Source organism: Oncorhynchus nerka, linkage group LG23 (genome assembly GCF_034236695.1).
Source record: "Oncorhynchus nerka isolate Pitt River linkage group LG23, Oner_Uvic_2.0, whole genome shotgun sequence".
In the NCBI taxonomy this organism is placed as follows: domain Eukaryota; kingdom Metazoa; phylum Chordata; class Actinopteri; order Salmoniformes; family Salmonidae; genus Oncorhynchus; species Oncorhynchus nerka.
The window spans coordinates 21,770,141-21,781,058 of NC_088418.1; the positions used below are offsets into that span (position 1 = coordinate 21,770,141).

The 10,918-nt window shown below is 42.6% G+C and overlaps 1 protein-coding gene and 1 long non-coding RNA gene across 2 annotated transcripts in view; one reads left to right on the top strand and one right to left on the bottom strand.

The window, feature by feature from the left end:
* LOC115106460 (proto-oncogene Wnt-3-like) overlaps positions 1–10,918 on the top strand; it is a 30,073-nt gene that overhangs the window by 2,293 nt on the left and 16,862 nt on the right. The gene's annotated exons all lie outside the window — the stretch shown is intronic.
* Positions 173–1,417, bottom strand: LOC135564015 (uncharacterized). The gene is made up of 3 exons (XR_010460759.1): positions 1,246–1,417; positions 623–704; positions 173–381 (listed from the first exon to the last, which is right to left on the bottom strand). It is a non-coding gene; the product is annotated as an uncharacterized LOC135564015 (long non-coding RNA).

A 10,918-nucleotide genomic window follows, 5' to 3' on the forward strand; every position in this document is an offset into this window, starting at 1 on the left:
ATGAAGGGGTTTGGAGAGGAGCTGGAGCTGCCACACAAAATACACCCCCCCCCCCCTCCCCAAAGCAGATAAAAGATAACAGTATGTTCCAAGAGGGCTTTGTATTTTATTTAACCTTCATTTAACCTTTATTTAACTAGTCAGTTAAGAACAAATTCTTACTTACAATGACGGCCTACCCCGGATGACGCTGGGCCAATTGTGCGCCGCCCTATGGGACTCCCAATCACGGCCGGATGTGATACAGCCTGGATTCGAACCAGGGACTGTAGTGACGCCTCTTGCACTGAGATGTGTGCCCACTCGGGAGACCGCTGCGCCACTCGGTAGACTGCTGCGCCACTCGGTAGACTAGAGCCATCTGAAAAAGGTTTTGGCAGCCTGATGCCCATCTCTAATATAAATGTGTGGTATTTGGAGAAAAATCTGTGCTTTTTTTACTTTGTATAGTATGTCTATTACTCACCTCTTACGCTATACATAAATATAGTACATCTCACAAGTCTCATCTTAAATATCAAGTATTTTGGAAAAGATTGTGGCAAAGCCCTGTACTGCTTCCATACTGTATAGTGTCTTTTGCCAGGCTATAAAACTGGGATGTATGAAAATCTTTTCTCACAGAATTTTGCGCCTGTTGTCGTTCATTGTCATCAGTCTTGTCCTGGAGGCAGAATTAACTGATTTCCCCTTAGATAGGCCATCTGCAAAGTGATTGGAGAAAAAGGGTTGATATGCGTCAACTTTTTATTCTACACTATACTATACCTACAGTAGGCCTAAGTGTTTGTCATCATGGTAGAATGATGAGAACAGCAACTTAAAAAGATCTTGACAAATCATCAATCTAGTTTAGGATGAGCCCATCACACATTCAAATACCATCAACGCTTGGTGTACACACAGGTAATCCCTAAATGAAAGCTCTAAAGCTAACCTGTCAGCCAGTTCAGTCATTTCTGTTTGTATTCATGTTATAGACAGTGGCCATGATGAGTGAACGTCGACACTCCACATCGCCCATGTCTTACCCGTTAGAAACTCTTCAAATACCAACCTTGGTGGAACAAAGATTTGAGGTGTACATTGCCGCAGAACCGCTAAACATTTACATCCAGCAGACTATTACCCCACTTAATATTCTGGTAATCATGGCCACTCTTCTGTTACAGAGGGAACCAGAGAGAGGATGTCACCTATGGAAACTGTATGTTACTATTCAAACTGACTGAGCTGTGGCTTTACCTTTTAATGCCAGAGTTTCTGGTGACTTTTGGTGAAATGCAGTTTTTAGCCGATCAGGTTAGCCTCCGGTAGCACCAATTTCAACACCGCCCTAGTCGGCATAATCACATCAGTTGCATGGAATCCACTTCCTGCAGGTCAGAGTAGGGATATGTGGAGCACCAAAACTATCTATTTGCTACAATCGTGACAGACAAATACAAGACATTTGTCAATACCACAGACATGGAACACAGGAAATTGCAGAAATATGATGTTAACATATTATAACGTACATTCTCATGTAACATAGCATACATTCTGTCATTCTCATGTCTGTTGGTAGTGAAAGCAAAGTGTTACTATAATAAAATAATACACAAAGGAAGTTAAGATTAAGGTATAGAAAGTAGATAGAGGAAAGGCAGTGACATAGATATTGTATAAAACTAAAGCCCGGACCGATATATATTCACCAATATTACTATGTTCACCAATATTACTATATCGGTATCGGCCGATAACTCCACCGATAAACGATATTCAATAAATAGGATGAGAAAAGGGAATCTCATGCTGATCTGAACACTGCGGCCATTCTCATGATGTGTCATTAATGTATGAAATCAACATTTGAAGCATAGTTATTAACCACCCCTTTTTTTCAATTTTCGCCTAAAATGACACACCCAAATCTAACTGCCTGTAACTCAGGCCTAGAAGCAAGGATATGCATATTCTTGGTACCATTTGAAAGGAAACACTTTGAGGTTTGTGGAAATGAAAATGGAATGTAGGAGAATATAACACAATAGATCTGGTAAAAGATAATACAAAACAAAACACTATTTTGTATTTTTTTGTACCATCATCTTTGAAATGCAAGAGAATGGCCATAATGTATTATTCCAGCCCTTCTGAAATTTAGATTCTGGCCACTAGATGGCAGCATTTTATGTGCAAGGTTTTAGACTGATCCAATGACTCATTGCATTTCTGTTTAAAATGTTGTATCGAGACTGCCCAAATGCGCCTATTTTTGTTTATTAATAACTTTTCATGTTCAAAACTGTGCACTTCACTCAAACAATAGCATGGTATTCTATCACTGTAATAACTACTGTAAATTGTACATTGCAGTTAGATTAACAAGAGTTTAAGCTTTCTGCCAATATCAGATATGTCTATGTCCTGAGAAACTTTCTTGTTACTTACAACCTCATGCTAACTGCATTAGCCTACGTTAGCTCAACCGTCCCGTGGGCGGGACACCGATCCCGAAGAAGTTTTAAGACAATTGCTCTTTTGGATGGAAATTTATGAGAAATCACTGTGGAAAAATTACACTTTATCATTTTCCCTGCTGTAAAACAGTATATCGTGCAGATATATCGGTATCAGTACGTTTCGTCCCCCCAACCAATCAGAATCAAACCCAGAAAATCAGTTGGGCCCTATATTAAAGGTTAGGTAGAGAGAGAGAGAGAGAGAGAGAGAGAGAGAGAGAGAGAGAGAGGGACGTGAAGTCTAAACACTGATTCCCCCTGTGATATGTGGGTAGCAGAGTAAATGAAATGGTCAATCTTCTCTAAGTCATACCATACACATCCCCTGTCCTGCCCACCCCTGCCCTCTATGTGTAGGGCAACTCTTGTGGCTTAAATGCGGGCTCTAGGGTCCATCTCTGGGTCTCTGGAATGTCATTATGTGACTGTGACCCCCCGAAGGGGTCACTTTAATGATCCTCAGTGCGAGAACCTCCTCCGTCTGCAATCCTGGTGTGAAAAGATCAAGGATGTTCAGACATTATATTGAGCAGTGCAATGGGAGGGGAAAGAAAAGGGGAAATCCTTACAGAATGTTATTATTAAGACCGGTAAGGTTCCATAACAATGGCAGCGGCTGCCATACAGGCGGGTGTTAAAGACATCCCTAATGCCTGTGAGAATTATCTATGACTAGTATAGTGACTTCGACCAGACAGAGATCTGTACCATGTGAAATGCAAGTTTATTTTCCGATTTGGCTAACCTCCATTCTGTACAGTTGATATTGGACTAGCCTACATCACTTGAGCAGGTGGATAAGGTTCCCTATTTGTGCCCCAGTTTGGGTTATATTGTGCTGTGGTTCCTTTGCTGCAGTGATAGCTACAGTAGCTAGCTAACTGCTTGAATTGCAATCGATGTACGTCATCCGAGTGAGCTAACACTCAGTTGACAAAAAGAGCCTGACACCTGACTGTCCAGCTCTACAAAACAAACCACTGGCATGACGTTATCCAGTCTAACCAGACGGTTGGGAGAGAGGTTCAACGGAGGCTGGTAGTTCAAAGTAGTAAAGGAGATTCCTAATCTCTGCATATCATCAAAGAACATGTGATGACAAAGTCCCACAGTGCAGGGCTATTACCTGCGTTAAAACACAGGTCAGGACAGTTCCTCAAAGAAAAATAGGCCAAAACGCCAAGAGGCACAGGAGTCCTCAGGGGCACACACATGGACTGAGAGAGAGAGAGAGAGAGAGAGAGAGAGAGAGAGAGAGAAGCTAAAGAGGGAAGGAACAAACTCCTTCACTCTGAAACAGAAACCCACACACACACCACAGTATAAACCTTCATTGGCCAGAATTGCCCATTTTTATAGCTCCTGTTTGAAAATCTGCTACTGGGCTCCCGAGTGGGGCAGCGGTCTAAAGCACTGCATCTCAGTGCTAGAGGCATCACTACACACCCTGGTTCAAATCCAGGCTGTATCACAACCGACCATGTTTGGGAGTCCCATAGGGCAGCGCACAATCGGCCCAGCCTCGTCCGGGTTAGGGTTTGGCAGGGGTAGATAAGAATTTGTAAATAAGAATTTGTTCTTCACTGACTTGCCTAGTTATATAAAGGTTAAATAAAATGTAAAAAATACTGGGCAGTAACTAATCATGAACAAGAAGCAACCTTTTGACAGGCCTGGTGTCTGGTGACAAATTAGTATTGGTCACACCTGTGTACTCTAAATGCTTAATTATAGTCAAACCTTCCCAGGTTATGTCTCAGGTCATACATGTATGCACAACACAAGATTCCAGATACACTATATATACAAAAGTGTGTGGACACCCCTTCAAATTAGTGAATTCGGCTATTTCAGCCACACCTGTTGCTGACAGGTGTATAAACTTGAGCACACAGCCATGCAATCTCCATAGACAAACATTGGCAGTAGAATGGCCTTACTGAAGAGATAAGTGACTTTCAACGTGGCACCGTCATAGGATGCCACCTTTCCAAGTCAGTTTGTTTCTGCCCTGCTAGAGCTGCCCCAGTCAACTGTAAGTGCAGTGGAAACGTCTAGGAGCAACAGCGGCTCAGCTGCGAAGTGGTAGGCCACACAAGCTCACAGAACGGGACCGACGAGTGCTGAAGCGCGTAACGCGTAAAAATCCTCTGGCCTCGTTTGCAACACTACCGAGTTCCAAACTGCCTTTGGAAGCAGCGTCAGCACAAGAACTGTTCGTCGGGAGTATCATGAAATGGGTTTCCATGGCCAAGCAGCCTAACACAAGCCTAAGATCACCATGCGCAATGCCAAGAGTCGGCTGGAGTGGTGTAAAGCTTGCCGCCATTGGACTCTGGAGCAGTGGAAACACATTCTCTGGAGTGATGAATCACGCTTCACCATCTGGCAGTCCGGCAGACTAATCTGGGTTTGGCGGATGCAAGGAGAACACTACCTGCCCCAATGCATAGTGCCTACTGTAAAGTTTGGTGGAGAAGGATTGTCTGAGGTTGTTTTTCATGGTTCCGGCTAGGCTCCTTAGTTCCAATGAAGGGAAATCTTAGTGCTACAGCATACAATGACATTCTAGATGATTCTGTGCTTCCAACTTTGTGGCAACAGTTTGGGGAAGGCCCTTTCCTATTTCAGCATGACAATGCCCCCGTGCCAAAAGTGAGGCACATACAGAAATGGTCTGTCGAGATCAGTGTGGCCTGCACAGAGCCCTGACCTCCACCCCATTGAACACCTTTGGGATGAATTGAAATGTACAGTAAATCCCTGCATCAATGTTCCAACATCTAGTGGGAAAGCCTTCCCAAAAGAGTGGAAGCTGTTATAGCAGCAAAGGGGTACAAACTTCATATTAATGCTCATGACTTGCATCACCGCCAGGTATGGCAACTGCTCGGCAACCAACCGTAAGGCACTACAAAGGGTAGTGCGTACAGCCCAGTACATCACTGGGGCCAAGCTTCCTGCCATCCAGGACCTATATACTAGGTGTGTCAGGCGAAGGCCAAAACAATTGTCAGACTCCAGTCACCCAAGTCATAGACTGTTCTCTCTGCTACCGCACGGCAAGTGGTACTGGAGCGCCAAGTCTAAGTCCAAAATGCTCCTTAACAGCTTCTACCTTGCAAGCCATAAGACTGCTGAACAGTTAATCAAATGGCCACCCAGACTATTTGCACTGACACCCCCCCACCTTTGATTTTACACTGCTGCTACTCAATGTCTATTATCTATGCATAGTCACTTTACCCCTACCTACATGTACAAATTATATTGACTAACCTGTACCCCACACATTGACTCAGTACTGGTACCCCCTGTATATAGCCTCCTTATTGTTATTTTATTGTGTAACTTTGTTTTTGTCATTTTTTTGCAATTTTTTTCTTTAGTTCATTCAGTCAGTAAATATTTTCTTAACAAATTTTCTTAAAACTGCATTGTTAGTTAAGAGCTTGTAAGTAAGCATTTCACGGTAAGGTTGTTGTATTTGGCGAATGTGACAAATAACATTTGATTTGATGATGTTGTTTTTTTAAACTTTGGAATGAGATGTTTGACGAGCAGGTATCCACATACTTTTGGTCATGTAGTGTAATTCAATAAATGTTATGTTGAATCAATATTGTTTCCACGTCATTTCAACCCACAAATTCTATGTGATGACTTTGAATCAACATGGAAAACTAATTGGATTTGCAAAAATGTAATTTTTCTCACCCAAGTTTTAACCTTAATCAAATGACAAGGTGATATTTTTGGTTGATTTCACATTGACAATTAAACCAAATGTAAATCAAAACTAATGGGCACTGTCTCACAATGCTAGGAGAGGTAAAGCCAGGGCAGTCACTGATTGCTACTGTTTCCTTTGGATGGTTCACACAAACACTTTGTAAACAGGCCATGCCGTTTTCTATCTGAACAGTTTCAGTTGTGTCTGTGCTCTGACATACAGAGCGAGACTGAGAGCAAGCAAGAGAGAGAGAACGAGAGAGAAAGAAAGAAAGAAAGAAAGGGCTATTTCCACTATGACTGGCACTGCTGCACGGAGTTAAACACAGTCAGTCAGAGTGTTCTGTCTGCTCCCCAGCAAACTGCAAACTGCACGGCTCTCACACTCAGTGTCGCTTCCTGACAGGCAGGTTCACAAGTTTACACCCCAGCTCCCTGTTCTCCTCTGTTCTGACTGCAGGGGCTCCCTGTCCCAGCTTTGCACTCGCTCTCAAAGTATTGAAGGAGGGAGAGCAAGAGCGAGGGAGAGAGGGATGAAGGGAGAGAGGGATGAAGGGTTTGAAGGAAGAAAAAAAAAAAAACAGGTTGGAAAATTTTTCTGGGGTCCTGTCATTTTTTATCTGATCAGCCCAGAGCTGTTGGACTACAAATCAAAAGTGTGCCAAAGAAAAACAGAACACAACAACACAGAGAGGAGCTGTGCATTCCAGCCTCCGCCAGGAAAAGTCCCATCCTGGGGGCGAAGCCGACAACTTCCTGTGCCCCACTTACACTCTCTTCAGAGTGTCTTTGTCTCTCCTGTGGATTCTGTGGTTGGATTATAATTGAGATTCCGATGGCAATGTTTTGGTGTTCATCCTGAGTGCATGAGGCCTCATTTAGCACAGACCTCCAGGGTAAATCTGACAACTTCTGATGTCAACATAGAGCTAGAATAAAGTTTGATAGCACTTCATTGTAGAGAGCGCTCCTATAGACCGAACAGTCTATGGACTTTATATGGTGTCTAACTATCTGGAGTCTGAGTTTCATCTTGGTGTGATTGATAAGACAACTATCGTACGCAAATGGGACTGCAAATGGGAATCATGATTGCAAGGTGTCCCGGTATCTTTTCTAACTGTCCCGTTATGGGTTTTAATGTCCATTCTAGAATGCCCTAGCCAATCAAAAACGAGTATTCAACAATGCTGTGGTATAAGATGAATTGAATTAATCAAATCAAAAGTTTTTCACACATGCACAAGACTGATTTGTATTCATCAACAACTATCCCTATGCAAATGTGTGGTGGAGAAATCTTAAATTAATCCCACTTCTCTCCTACAACACAGATCTATCAGCAAGTCATTATCGACGGGTTATATTATGTGTAGGGGTGGTTGAGACTGAGTGTTCTACGCAAACAAACAAGATACAGTCAGTCATCACATTGAAATTAAGTTAAATGTGATATGAGTCAAAAGGTTGGTATATCAGCATCCGCCAAATTTCTGTTTTGTTCTGTTTTATGAAGTAGCCAGTCAACACACTCAACAAGCAGGATAATGCAGTGGGTGAGGCTATGGTACAGTAGTTTCACTGAACATTCAGTTGAATTATAAGACAGCAATTTGTCCCCACAGCAGGGTATTTTTCTGGATATAAATGGAGTTTAGGTGGTGGATGTGACAGTGGGGGTGGCCAATGGCGTGGTCAACGATTGAACATTTTAGAGGCTCTTCTCTTGGCCGCAGAAACAGAATTTGCTGTCTTACAGCTAACATTTTTTACCATTTTCAAGCTGGCATCCTGCAATTCTACACATTTTGCCATCAGGCTGAGAGAACATTTGCAGTTTTAAAGCTAATTTCCTGAAATTCTACACATTTTTCCATGGCTTATACCCGAGTGACTCAAACAACAAAATCAATTGGGGCCCCATGCCATGACAAAAATACTCCTGAATGCATAGCTTACATTTTTGTGATTGTTTGGTCTCAAAGAATATCTTATTTAAAAATACATAGGTCCATAATAATAATAATAATAATAATATTTTGTGCATTTCTTTGAGAAAAGAAAACAAGAGCACTAAACATGTGACGTTCATAGGAGCACATCAAATTTGGTGTCAAATGAAAGCAAAGTCTACATGTTTGAGAAATTAAGGCATACAGTATATACATTACAACCATTTTCCATCTGACAAATTAGGAATAAGCAAAGGTTTTAGAAAAGGAACATCTATCAGAAAAAGTATTAAAAGGCATTAGAAATACATCAAAACACATCAATATTTTCCAATTTCTCTCATGAGGGGGGAGGACAATGAAAGTTCACAGAAGTAACAAGTAAATGTAGACCTATCAATTAGTTAACAATTTGGTTTATGATTTATTAAGTCGGTAACAGAATGACCAAAAAAATCTGTAAAAGAATGGCTACAACTGAATTGGCAACAATGGGAATTCATAGTAGTCACACACCACAATTGGGTCACCTGCTACTGTTCTCTCTTCCACTGGCATACTGTTTGGTTCAGCTTATAACAATTTTCTTTCTTTTTCTGTCGCTAGGTGGTCAAATCAAGAGTGTAAAAACAGTCTGGACAACCCCTCCCTCTCTCTCTCCCTGTCTCTCTTCTCCTCTCTCCAGTTAATGTAATTTCTCCCGGCTCTTACTGACACCTACCCATGAGCTCCCTCTCTTTCCATTCACCTGTAACCAGCCCACTCACCCACTGAGCACCGAACGACACTGGACGTCCACGGACGTTGAAAAATTGTTGAAATTGGGTCAGTCCAAATTTAAACCAATCATAGACGTCTATTTCACAAGTTTGAACAGCACAGTACAGTAAAGAAAAGTAGGTCAGTACAATACAGTTGTTAGCTACCTTTTGAATTTGTTTCCCGTGACGCGGTTAGCCGCAGTTGCTGGGACCGCTATATCTGTCCAGGGATCCAGCCTCAGTTGCTGGGACCGCTATATCTGTCCAGGGGTCCAGCCTCAGTTACTGGGACCGCTATATCTGTCCAGGGATCCAGCCTCAGTTGCTGGGACCGCTATATCTGCCCAGGGATCCTGCCAACCAAAAGTTTGAAGAGCTGCTGGGCGTAGCAGCTAGCCTTGCTGCTAACTAGCTAACCAGCTAGCAACGTTTCCTTAAAAGCTTGAACACAGGCCATAACGCGGTTAGCCCTTGTGGCTGGGACAGCGAATTATCCTGGGCTAGTGGCTGTCTAAATCCCTGCTGTTTGTTGCTGTTTAAATCTGCCCTCAGTATTTGGACAAAGCTCTTGAAGCTACACTACATGACCAAAAGTATGTGGACATGATGCTTGTTGAACATCTCATTCCAAAACCATGGGCATTAATATGGAGTTGGTCACCCCTTTGCTGCTTATAACAGCCTCTACTCTTCTGGGAAGGCTTTCCACTAAATGTTGGAACATTTCTTCTGGAACTTGCTTCAATTCAGCCACAAGAGCATTTGTGAGGTTGGGCACTGATGTTGGGCGATTAGGCCTGGCTCGCAGTCTGCGTTCCAATTCATCGCAAAGATGTTAGATGGGTTTGACGTCAGGGCTCTGTGCAGGCCAGTCAAGTCTTTCACACAGATCTGGACAAACCATTTCTGTATGGACTTCACTTTGCATGGGGGAATTGTCATGCTGAAACAGGAAAGGGCCTTCCCTGTTGCCACAAAGTTGGAAGCACAGAATCATCTAGAAGGTCATTACATTCTGGGGGCAGGTAGCGTTCTCCTGGCATACGCCAAACCCAGATTAGTCAGTCGGACTACTAGATGGTGAAGCGTGATTCATCACTCCAGAGAACGCATTTCCACTGCTCCAGAGTCCAATGGTGACGAGCTTTACACCACTCTAGCCGATACTTGGCATTGCGCATGGCGATTTCATGAAGCTCCCGATGACCAGTTATTGTGCTGATGTTGCTTCCAGAGGTAGTTTGGAACTCAGTAGTGAGTGTTGCAACCAAGGACAGACGATGTTTACGCACTATGCGCTTCAGCACTCGGCGGTCCCGTTCTGTGAGCTTGTGTGGCCTACCACTTCGCAGCTGAGCCGTTGTTGCTCCTAGATGTTTCCACTTCGCAATAACAGCACTTACAGTTGGCCGGTGCCTCTAACAGGGCAGAAATTTGAAAACACTGACTTGTTGGAAAGGTGGCATCCTATGACGGTGCCACGTAGAAAGTCACTGTAAGGCAATTCTACTGCTAATGTTTGTATATGGAGATTGCATGGTTGTGTGCTCGATTTTATACACCTGTCAGTAAGGGGTGTGGCTGAAATAGCAGAATACACTAATTTGAAGGGGTGTCCACATACTTTTGTATATATTATTTATTTTTGTACAAAATATTTAATAATGAAAGAGAAGGATCGCTGTTTAGAATTTTGACAAGTTAGTGTGGGAGAGGTGGAAAAACTATTGTTATCCATCAATAATAATAATAATAATAATAAGCCACCAGGCATAGAAACTATTGAGAATGATAGCAGACTGAATTGCCACCCCTATTTGCGTTATCTATTTGCATCATCTTTAATAAAAGCTTAAAGGAGTGTATGTCTGTTCTAAGTAAACTGATGGAGAGGATTGTGTTTGACCAAATACAATGCTAATTTTCAGAGAACAAGTTAACTACTGACTTTCAGCATGCATAT